The 12,309-nt window shown below is 40.8% G+C and overlaps 1 long non-coding RNA gene across 2 annotated transcripts in view; it reads left to right on the forward strand.

Annotated features, from left to right (window-relative positions):
- Positions 1-5,391: 5,391 nt before the first annotated feature.
- The window catches only part of LOC121083605, a 30,423-nt gene continuing 23,505 nt past the window's right edge, over positions 5,392-12,309 (forward strand). The window contains exons 1-3 of one of the 2 annotated variants that reach the window (XR_005826427.1): positions 5,392-5,505; positions 6,699-6,764; positions 12,197-12,281. This is a non-coding gene — a long non-coding RNA (uncharacterized LOC121083605). Of the gene's footprint in view, positions 5,506-6,698; positions 6,765-8,945; positions 9,091-12,196; positions 12,282-12,309 lie in introns of those variants that run through there. The other variant, XR_005826428.1, reaches the window with a different exon arrangement.

Genomic DNA, 12,309 nt, shown 5'->3' on the forward strand with positions numbered 1-12,309 from the left:
GTTGACAAAGAAGAGTGAGGGCTATAGAAAGAACTCACCTGTGAGGAATATTGAGTGTGGCATTTGTATGGGGTCCTTTGCCCCTTTGGTCACTGGTAATTGGAGATTAACATCTAAAATTTGTGTGCTTTTTCTATGCAAGTTTGTAGTTGATGTGGTCTCATTCCTTCAGTGAAATAACCTGAAAAGCAAGAAGAAAGCAATAGGGTAAGACAGGTTCCCCAGATGTCATGAGGAGTGCTCAGTGGACGTTTGTAGCAGGAAGTAACTGCCTATGTGCTCTTTCCATACAGTATGTTTTATTGTGACATAAAATCATAGTGATTTTGGAATCAACTTGTTAAAAGGATATTCTGCATTGGTGACTGTCCTGTGTACAAGAAGAGTCATAGGTAAGGGATCCTGTCTAGAACAATCTGATATGCTTCTCTGGGAGAAGGAAGAGAAATTAAAGAAATAACCATATCGGGAGGAATGAAATACTAATGATCTGTTCGGAGGCTGTGCTTTTTCCACCTTTTCTTGTAATACGCAAGCAATGACAGCTATGTAAGTAGAATATGAAGAAGAACGTCCATGAGCACACACAGTGCACGTGTTTCAAAACAACCTATGTGCTCTATCGTATTCAGATGAAGTCTTTTTTCCTTAAAAGAACTAAGGATTAAGGTTTGCATGTCTTGGAGGAGAAAAAAACCACCTCCCCTTCAGTTTCACAAAATTAGACCAAATACTATGTTATTAGTGATTGAATTCTTCATCCAGACTTAGCAGACAGAAGCAATGAGCGATGCTACAAAACACACAGAACATAATGGCATTGGTTTTTTTTAATTCAATACAAGTTTCTTCTAATAAAATCCTTCTGTCACACAAGTTGGACAGAAATTCTTCCAAAGCCGTGACTTTTGATGAAAAATGAGCTAAAGCTGAAATAGCCCTTTAAAAACAGAGACTATCTTGTAACCTGCGATTTCCTTCATAACTTCAAAATTCAGTTCTTTCTGAACAAGTCTATTCCCTGAAGTGCCACCTTTTGGAAGAGTTCACAGTCATCTTCTATGTTTTCCATGATACTTTTATTAACCAAAGAGATGTTATTCTCCTCAAACACAGGTACAAAACACATGCATGCAAAGCTAATGATCTGAGAATGCCTGAAATGGTGGTAAGGAGCATGTCACACCTCGCTACCTGAAGTACTTTTGACACGGTAGGGTTGGCAAGGCTCTTGATGTCACCCAGTGGAGAAGAGGTCCCAGGTTTCCCACATAATCTCCTTTCTTTAGTGGCTTCAAGGAGGACGACTTAGCTCTTTGTTCTCCACCTTAAAGAAAAAGAAATCTAAATTATGGCTGTGATTCACTGGGGCGTTTCAACACCTAGTTTAAAGCATCGGATGAGCCCCAGTGAGTACAGGAAGCATGTGGGCAGTCTGAATGACACAGGCACATATGTAAATATTCTGCTGAATGGGGCTTCAAGTTGTATTTGGGAAACCACGCAGTCAGATATAAAAAAGAACACATTAATTCTGTTTCTTTCCATGTTTTTTCAACAGTTTTAAACAACATTTTTCTTAAAGTAGGGATGTGTGAAAAGCTGCACTATTGTAGATAATAATATATAAAATGTGGGAGATTAAAGATTTGGAAATTAACTTCTCAGGGGACCTTTTTCAGTCTAGACTCTATTGACATATCCTGCCAATTTGTTTGTCTGGTCTCCCTGTGAACATAACATTTGATACTGTAGGCAACGTAAAGATCTTTGATAAGCTTGCTACTTCCTGCAGCACTCTGTGTTCACAATGAACTTTTAAAATACAATTTATAGCTTTCAGCTTTCCATTCACCAAGCATGGAGATTACCCAGTGAATTATTCAGCTTTCAGAGAAAGCCAAATGTGTTCCTTGTGCTTGCTGTTCTCTGGCAACACCAGGACGGAGCATCAGCTAATGAAAGCTCTGTAGAAACAAGGTGTTTAAATCCGGAGCAGACAGGCAGCATTTCCGAAGTCACAGGATGGACCCAACAACCCATGGCCCTGGCTACTGAATGATGCTACAGCAAAAAGGGAAAAAACACGCTAGTATATTTGGAGATCACCTAAATGCACTGATACAGAAGCTCATCTTGAATCTGTGTCGGTGGATGTGTCCATGGCACATGGCGTTATTGGAGAGGTCTTTGACACCTTTCAGCTGGAAGTGTGGAGCAAGGTTGTGCCTTCCCTGTGTGCTTGGCGGCCATTCCAAGACACACTTTTTCACAGTCCCTTCTACCCCCCGCTCCGCCCCTCCCTGAAACTCTTCTTTAAAAACTGTTATCTTTGCCAAAATGTGCAATTTTCACAAAAACATTACTCTACCCTTTCCATACTTTAAAATTCCCTTCAGTCTGACTCAACCTTTTTCCGTAAACCGTATTGGTAAAAATGTGATTTTTAAACGTTGTGGGATGCTTCCTCAAAACCAGTGCGCTTAGAAGGTGAAGAGCAGTCCTGCAGCAGTTCTTAATGAGTTACCCTGCCTTCAGAGGAGGCTTGCTTTCAGCTTCCAAAAGTTAGTTTGCCAAGTCCTAAGTCTTTGAAGAGGCCGTAGAACGATAAATATCTTGAGAATGTCCAATATCCTGAAATTCCTCACAGCAAGAATTTCCAGGATGTATACATAATTTAGTGCCATGTTCTCTGCATCACCCCCATGCTGCATGTTTTCACCATGTGCCTTCCTGCTTTTCATGTTTCCACCACATGCCTTCCTGCTTTTCATGTTTCCACCATGTGCCTTCATGCTTTTCGTGATTTCACCATGTGGCTTCATCCCACCGTAGACTATTCTCAACTTTAAAATCTCCTGTTAAGGCATCTTTGAGTTGTTACTTCTGTGCTAACATCTCTCATAGTTTACCCTCTACATGGTGGACACATACTGCTGAACTGGTAGGATTTGACTGTAATCTTGCTCATTACCTCAGTCTCTGCCCTTGGGTAGCTATTTACACCAGTACCAACAAACTGGAGACTTCTGGATATGGCCCGCTGAAGATAAAACTGAACAGAAGAAATAAAAGGCATTTCCACTAGAAAGATTCCAGAAACTAAGCTGATCTTCAGGGGGTGATGCTGACTCATTAATGGTATTTCTTGCAGTGCCTTTATTGCTTTTTAGTTAAGCACACAATGCATCTGTATAATTAAGCCATAGGCGTAATATGGGACAAAAGACACATGTGGGGTTTTTTCTGGTTTTAATTTTCTTCCTTGTAGTTATTACTGGGCCCACTCTAGTGACAACAACTAGACATGAAGAAGAGTTGTGCTCTAATTTTGTCATTTTACATTAATTTGTAAAATGCATGCTGTTTTCTGAAAGTACTGATTCTTACTACAAACTAGATAAAGCACATTTTTTTCTACATGCCTTCATTAGTCCAGATATTTTGGGTTGAAAAAGAAAGGCAAGAATATTTGCTCTTCAAATAAAAAAATGACCTGGGAATAGGAGAAATGTATGAAAACTGACTCTTGTTCTCCCTATCAGATAAATCAAACATTGTTCAAAAAATTATTAAAACCAGCTGTGGGAATAATCAGATCATAATTTGCAGAGGGAAGCAAGAGTGAGCTAATTATTTAAGATCTTCTGAGAAGCTGCCACAAGGGGCATAGGTGCTCAGGAGAGCTGATTATGAAGAAAACTTACTGAAAGCTGAGGACCAAACTGACCCTTGCTCAGGAAGGCAGGGAATTATGGCAGAGGTCCTCCTGACTAAGCAAGGAGCTGTTTTGTGGGCTGAAATGGAAATGAGACCATACAAGAAGCAGCAGCAAGGACAGGCAAGCAAGGTGCATATATAAAATCATTACTTATTAAAATACTTACTGGTGAAATGGCAAAGGCAAAAGCCAAGTTGGAGGAATATTAAAGAGCAACAAGGGGCTTCCATAAGTATGCTATTAGCAAAAGGATCACGAGCTTTTCCTGCAGACTGGTTAGAAGTTTACTGAGACTGGTTAGAAGTTTACTGAGCAGAGTTTCAATGGAGATCTAAATCCTGGTTTGGAGTCTTCAGCTTGGGCTCTCTACTACCCAGCTCTGGTGCATGGACTTGTTCCTGCTCAGAGAAGCACACGAGAAGGACAGATGAAAAGGAAGATCACTTTTTTTGTTCTGTGTGTTTCTCAAGTACCCATCACTGAAATAATTCTGTGCTGTCCATGCATTTAGAGAAATGTTTCCCCTGGTTCTACACAGGCAGCTCTAGTTTGAATGCATGATGATACCTCTGAGTTGATCTTCATCATCGCTCAGAATCAGGCTACTGGGGTTCGCAGCGGTATCCTTTAGCCTGGTGTCTCACAGCTCTACGGTGGCTATGCCAATGTCACACAGTGGCTAATGGGTTAGACGTGGACTGCCCAACGTGACTGCAGCTAAGTAAGGTACACCGGAGCTGAAGGTACTGAAAGCCATTTAGTCTAGTGCTCGCCCCAAGACAAGCAGCTAATTTTTGAAGTTAGTTCTCTGCAGATGATTCTGCCATTGTGGGGATGCTGTGGCAGCCAACATAGCTAATTGAAACTAGCTGTATGAAATTTGTGAGCTTCTACGAAGCTTATGGAGATCAGGCCGGTCAGCCACAAGGCAAGCCACCTCTATTTGGAAGTGTTTACACTCCCTCTCACCTATATGTAATGAATGAAGTTGAGTTCAAAGCCATCACACGACTGTAACTCAATCGTGGCAACCATTCTTCAGATTAAATATCCAGACCTAATTAGGCTGACTTTCAGTGAAGAACCTATTACAGTATGCCAGTGATCAATGTGGCGCTTGCTAAGTAATACCATTTCTGCTTTGAAACTGTTCTGCAAGAGTAGAAAAAAAAATCTTTCTTTTCCAGTATGTCTCTAAATATTGCACTAATTTTGTCAACATGGTCTGAAGATGGGCAATACTTCAAATTCTGCTTTGGGGTGAAGCGGTAGCATTAAATTGTTTTCATGGAAAATCTGTAATTTAGATTACCTGTAGTCTCATTAACCATAATTACTTTGGACTAGATAAGTAATGTTTGAGCCTATAAGCTGGCAAAGTAATGAATGTTGTCTATTCAAAGTCCATTAGGAAGTTGTTTTGCCTCAGTCTCTGCCTCTCCCAAATGGAAAGTGAGATGTGGGGATCTTCTGCGGATTTTGTGGCATTCTTTTTAGGATGTTTTTCATACTCTCTACATTGTGTAATAACACAAAAAGCCTCCGAGCTTGTAACTGCATTCTGTCTTTTTATATGGAGTTACAGAAATACCAGAGCAGTAGCTAGCGGTTCAGCCATGTACACAAAGGCTGGCCCCCCTGTGGCCCTGTAGACACCTTCATCCATCAAAGTTCCTTCCATCAAGTCCTGTTAAGTTTGGTTCACCTCTTCTTCCTGTTGTATCTCTGTCTGCAGGACCTCTGAAGCCAGAGATTACCCTGTAACGCCTTGTCGCGGTGGGCTGGTAAGCTTCACCACTATTCACTTGTATTACTGCGTGGTGTTGGGGTTGGAGGAAAGAGGCTCCTTCTAGGCTGCTGCTTGCTTCATTGCATAGCATGATTCCCAGCTGGTGTGCTCTGCTGCTCAACTGCCAGTTTCACGTCTGAGGCTTACAGCCGAGGCTTTTCCTAATGCTTCCTAGTGCTAATTTTGGCCTGTCCTGAGGGTATGTCCTTGCTTCCTTGCATTACTCTTCTATCCCCATTTCACTCAGCTCCTAAGCCTGGAGCTTCCTTGCATTGCCTAAATCATCTCACCACTGGGATGGCTGCCTCACATCTCCTCTCAGGTGGCTTTCACATAGCTGAACCCAACTACATCAGCATAAATCCAGAGAGTGTTAGTGGTTCTCCTTTGCTGAGCCACCTACCTTCTGGTCAGTAGGACTCTTGTTTTTATCACATCAGGGTGATCAACAGCAGTTTGGCCATCTTTTTTTTTTTTTTTTAAAGAGCAAAATCTGGAGTGAGCCAGTGTTTGAATTATTATACAACATAGCGGTTGTACGGATGAACTCTGTAAGTCAGCAATGCCTGTGAGTAACATGTTATAGCTAACTGCAAGCACTGTTTTCTGTTTCTTACCAGAGGCTTTTCCTAGCACTGCTTCCAGCATTGCATTTGGATTGCCATCCATATGTCAGTCTAACAAGGCAAATCCTATTCACCTGATTTTTTTAATGCTGAAACTTGTTACTGTTTTGTGGGGCTTTTTTAGCTATATGCATCCTGGGAATCTCTGAAACAGTTTTAGCAATTGTACTGATTACTGCAGGCATGCTCTTCTCCAAAAGCACTAAACTTGGGCAGGGGTATGATTAGCTTTTTAGCTGGCATATGCTGATTCAAAACCAGACCTCAGTTCAATCTGCTTTTCATGAGTGTTAAATCCAGATTTTTTTCCTGCCATCTGACTTTCTTAAGCCTTTGCAGAGGAGAATTATGATGAGAAGACGACAGAGATCTTGGAAGAACTAATGCCTTTCAAACAATAAGCATGCTCTTCTAGAACTAGTTTTAGTGTAAAATCAAACACAATTATGTGCCTCCTTGTTCCATACTGTTAGCAGATCTTTCTGCCATGCCCTCACTGTATTTTCTTAATACTTCCTTTATATTTCCTGAGCTTTTCTTAATGCGTCCGTTTTGTTCCCAGATTCACTATGAAAGAAGCTATTTGGCTGCTCTGGTTGCAGGCTGCGTGGATGCGCGGCTTTCAGTGGTGAGTAGTCACTAGCCATCCTCTCCTCCCTTTCAACACTGGAGTCAGGAGGCAAGTCAAACTTACAGTGCAAAAAGATATGCTTGCACTCATGTGCAGGCTTGCGAAGAGATGGGTCCCGATTTCATAGAAAGGAATGGGTGTTTCACACTGTACTGCTTTTTGTGAAGAGTCGCTATGCAATTTTTCTTCAAATGGCTACTCATCAACAACAGTTAAATGAAACCAGATGATAGAGTTATTTCCAATGTCAGCTGCTAGCGACCTAAGCACCCACCTTCCCTGGACTTTTTTTTTTTTTTTTTTTTCTCCAAATTAGAGTAGGAAGTACTTTGCTGAGGAATATTTTCTTTGTTTTGCTTTAATTTATGTTTGTTTGAGACCCAGTACAATAGAAGTTTCATTTTGGTGGGAGGCCGCCTGGCACGAATGCAATGCAAGCAATAAGCAGTTATAAGAATGCTTTTGTGTTTGCAAGTCACAATAATGTCTAACAAACATTCACTTTTTGCCTCTTTAACAGAGCTGATTAAGTGATTCACTTACTTCATGCACGTTCACTACATCCAGATGTAATACCAGTTTCAGTAGATAGTTGCTTTTCAACAAATCTTTGGCAACCTATTTTATAAGTGGGTTTTGGTAAGCAGTTTTCACCATACGGGATTTTTGTGATTTGTTTCATCGGCAAAACGTATTACAGCTAGCGTTAGAAAAAGGTCTGTGTGTCCAACTTGCCCTCATGAAGAATGCATGCCCCCTACACCAGGAAACCATGTAAATGTGATAACCATATACAATATAGAAGTGGCACTTGGATGCATCAGGAAAGATGTTTCAGGTAGAGATAGGGAAGTGTTAGCACTGTTGTACGAGGTCCTGAGAAGAGTGCTGTGCACAAGAAAGGCTGTGTATAATTTTGACTACCCATGACTGAGAAAAATGAGTTCAAACTGATGCTGAAAAGGGTGATAGGAGGAATGGGCAATCTATCATACAAAGGAAAAGTGGAGATCACAGCTTCCACAGCCTGACAAGATTGAGGATACAGTCATTGTCACCGAGTATGTTTTGGAGATGAGTGAGTATCAAGGTAGAAAAGCTACCTAAGCAATCGAAGAACAACCTTAGTATTAGGAGCAAGCAGGGATAATTGGCTCTAAGTATGTTTAAGCTGGAAATCATGATGGTTATAAGCAGTGAGGTCCTGGAACTGCCAGAGTTACAAAAGTTAAGCATTAACTATTTTCGAGACTGAGCTTACTAAATTTTTAAAAAAGGGTTAAGCAAGACTGCGTTTGTTAGTACCTCATGGCATCCTCCCTTTGCACAAGACAAAAACTGTCTCTAACCCAGGGCTCATATGAATTTTAGGTTGGTATTATTAGAGTTCCATAGTTTTAAGTTATTTGGCATAACTGGGATTGCCAGAACTTCCAGAGCAACAGTATAAGCTAATGGAAACAACATCTGATTTTTTAAATAAATATCAATATTTCAAATTCATTACATTTTTTGGATTAATCAAAAACCTGGCAGCAATTTGAATGCTGCTGAACAGTACGATACAAGAAATTGAAAAAACCAACAGTGTAAGCCAAGTATTTTTGTCAGTGGATATATTCAGACATTTTTTAAGGTGTGTTTCATTTCCCCATCGGCTGCATGCAGTTGTGAGCTGAAGTGGGGAAGCTACATAGTAAGTTTTCTGACTCATATCGTGAAATTTCTGGTGAGTAAATGAGCAGGTTTGCATGTGTCACAGAAGGAAAAAACAAGCAGTATGATGGAAACACTGTATTTACCTTGCATAATGAACCGTATTGCAATGAATTCCTTCTTGTAAAGGGGCCTCTATCAAACATGCAAAATAAAATAATCCTCTGTTCCTTTCTTTTCTATCTCCTTATATGCTTTTTAAACTGTGCCCCTGCAAAACTAAAAAAGAATAAAATCCTATGTTCTTCCAGCGACCTAAATTTGCAGAAAGACAGATCCGTTGCATTTAAACAGCATGTGAACACACGGCTCTGTAAATTGCAGATCCCCTCCCTCCCAAGCCAAAGGAAATTTCTGTTCACCAATATCATGATTGTCTTACAGCAGCATATTGGGAAAAATACCCTGGTTCTTTGCTGTCCTGACAAACTGTTTTCTTCCTTGCAGGACTCTATACTGATGTTTAATTCTCCCATCAACCTCAGAGGTGGCCCAAGCCATCTTCCTGCCTCCCCCGTTCCTGTGAGTAGCATTGCTCTGAATAAGGGTCTTGTATAGACTACAACATCCATGGGGCTCCTTTAATTTTCATCATTAAAATAGTAAGGTCAGCAATAAGAAATTGGCTGCATATGCGATTTCACCTCAGCATCTCTAAAATGCTTCCTGTTGTGTTCAGCCATCTGACACTCCAAGAAAGGAAGAGGAGCTGGAACAAACACAGTACCCTGGTGCTACAGAATCAACTGGCCATTTAAGATTTATTATGTAGGATCAATTTTTTTGGCCACAGAGGCAATAAAGCATGATTCTAGCAGGCTTAGAGACCTGCCTCTTAGAGAATCTGGCATATGATCATTGGCCTCAAAACAAAACCCCAAAACACCAAATCAGCCCATTCTTGTGGGCTTTCTGTACCCAGGCATCATGATCTCATCAGGTGGTACAGATGGACAAATTTTCTTTAGCAAAAATGTAATAGGGCTTGCTAGGAAAAACCTTTATGTATCCTTGTGTGTACGTAGCCTTAACAACCCAACAAACATTTCACACCTTTAAAATTTTCTCTGGGAAGCTTGCTTCCTCTGCCTGATAGCAAGTTTCCAGTAAAATCAGTTTGTACTATAGATGCAGAGAAGTTTTTGTCAAAAAGAAATTCCTTCCAAACCATGGATAATCATTATCCACTCTGAATTACCTAATTATCTTTTACGGGTTTTTTATTGCTTGGAAAAAGAAACAAGGGGTTTTCTTGCCAAATCCTTCAGAAGTGGCCTAAATACTCATTGTCTAACGGAGATCACAGATCCAGACTGCTGTCCCATTGTCCAGCATCAGTGCATGCAATAGCCTGGCCTCATAAAACAGACAGTTAAGTGAACAGAAGCAATTAGCCCTCCATCGTGGCCCCTGTTCACAATAGAAAAAACAGCTGATGTTCCCTTAACTTGAAACAATGGGAGGATATGCATGGGCTGTGTAACTCTTACAAATGGAGTAACTCTTTCCAGAGTTCGGACCGTGAGAAAGTAAAGCCCATAAATGGCCTTTCAGTGGATGAACTCCTGAACACTCTTTTATAATGTGAACTCATCGGTCAGCTGTCTGCGGATGCAGTTTTCTTTAGAAAATCTCAGTTCAACTGCAACATGCCAGTTTTTAGTGATAAACCATTCTGCTGAATGATATTCTGTCTTAGCACTGTATTCACCCCAGTATGGACTTATTTAGCAGCAACTTTTCCCTCCAGCCCTCTTTTACATTCCTTACCATGCTTGTACCTCTTCCTAATGATCTTGGAATAGCAATGACCACTGATGACAGCATGGCAAGAACTGAATGTGGCTCCTAACAATGGCAATGAGGCTTCATTTAAGATTCGGATGCTGAGAAAATTCAAGCGAAGAAGCTGGTGACCTCAGAAATTCAGCTGTTCTCTATTAATCCAGTAATTTACTTTCTTTTAGCTAATTTCTCCCCTACCTAGTTGGGATCTTGCCACCACATCTAATCACTGGATACCCAGAACCCAGCTAGAGCTCCTGCTAGCAACAAGACCATGTTCAAAAAATGAGCCCTCTTCAAAGTCAGTGTACAGCATTGTGTCCCTTCCCACCCAGAATGTTTTCCAAATACCTTCAGGCAATAGTTCATCACTTGCAAGTATGAAAGTCTTTGAAACAAAGAGGCCTTCGCTAATGGCAAGGCAAAGATACCATTAACTTCAGGAAAACAATGCACAATAAATAAAACCATTCAGTACCTTTGGCAATGGTCCATTGACTTGGTCGCCAGCTGATGCCGGGAATTTCCTGTAGGCATGCATTCTTTCTGAGCATCGTTTCTCCTTCTCTATCTGCTAAATTTCCCTGTAGTTGAGCCCTGTTTGGATACTGTAGCTCCAGAGGGCTGACTCTTGCCTGGGCAGGCCTGTTTCCAGCCCACTGTTAATCACTATTCTGTTTTCTGAATCTCCTTCCTAAAAAATGAAGGTTTCATTTTATTCCTAAAAACCAGTATGAAGGTTTCGTTTTATTTAATGGTTGAGTAAAAGTTTTCAGTGAAGATCACAGTATGGTTTCGGTTGGAAGGGATCTTTTAAGATCATCTTGTCTAACCTCCAAGATGTCTCACTTGTGCTGCTGTTACCATGGTTTGCTTCTTCAACTCCATCACGTGTCTGTCTCTCCATCAAGTCTACTTGTTAAATCATTTGCAAGAGCTCTTACAGAGAAGTTGTGCCAGTGCAGGATGCTGAGAAGACTGGATGCTGGCAGGACTCTGTGGTCATTGAAGTGTAACTATGATGTCTCTCCAAAGTGCCACTGGAAGAAAGACAAAAGAGAGCCTTATTTTTTTATTAACAAACAGATGGTATCAGAGAGCCCCTACCTCTCTGGATTATCTGTCCATCAGTGATACGGATAAAACAGCTAAACAATTAACTAGTCTTATGGGCATTCTTATCTTGCTCACCAATAGATGGGAGCAGAGATTTCTCTACTCATGAAATGTTCAGGCTACAGCGCTTGCAGTTTTTTGAAGACTACAAGGGGAAAAAATAAAACCAAACAATGACGATATAACTCACTCATGTGTCCACAGGGAGAAGTATATTGTTTCATTTAGTAGCATAGAAATGAGGTTGTAATGGGAGTCAAATGGAAACCAGGAGTCAGCACTCTTGAATTCTTTAACCTTGAAAATCTATGTTTTGGTATCTAGAGCTGGTCAAAGGTATTTAGTACGTTTACAACCTCTCGTTGTTATTTCCCAGATATAAGTGTGTTTTGCTTGGATCCAAGCCTTTACAAAAGCAAATAAACATGTCCTAAACTTCCATTCATTTTTCTTATGAGATCAAAGAGGAAAAGCTGTCCAGATGTAAATAGCTAAGCCTCTAATGAGATGACCAGTGAATTGTTTCTCTCTTGTGCTATAAGCATTTAAATTAAAATGTTGCACTTAGGGCACTCTGCACTTCTAACTTGTATAGCGGGATCCAAGCATCTAACACAAGCCAGACAAATAACTTCAGCAATTAGCTTTCAACATAGGTCCCTAGCCTCTGACCTTTCTCATTCATCAGAGGGAAGCCAAATGCTTTGTTAAACAATATTAATCGTGCCTGGCACTTCTCTAGGGCCAGAGACGTCACAAATAGTTTCCTACTAGCAAGAAGCAAAATCTCATGCACTTTTTCTGTTCAACAGGAGGCTGACTCAGTCATACTGGAGGCAAAGTCTGATCCGCTTTTCTCTGTGCGGAACCTGGAAATGGCCGTGAGCGCCTACACAGGTACCACCTGCGTGATGCTGTACTCTGT

The sequence above is a fragment of the Falco naumanni genome, chromosome 1, assembly GCF_017639655.2.
Source record: "Falco naumanni isolate bFalNau1 chromosome 1, bFalNau1.pat, whole genome shotgun sequence".
Taxonomy (NCBI): domain Eukaryota; kingdom Metazoa; phylum Chordata; class Aves; order Falconiformes; family Falconidae; genus Falco; species Falco naumanni.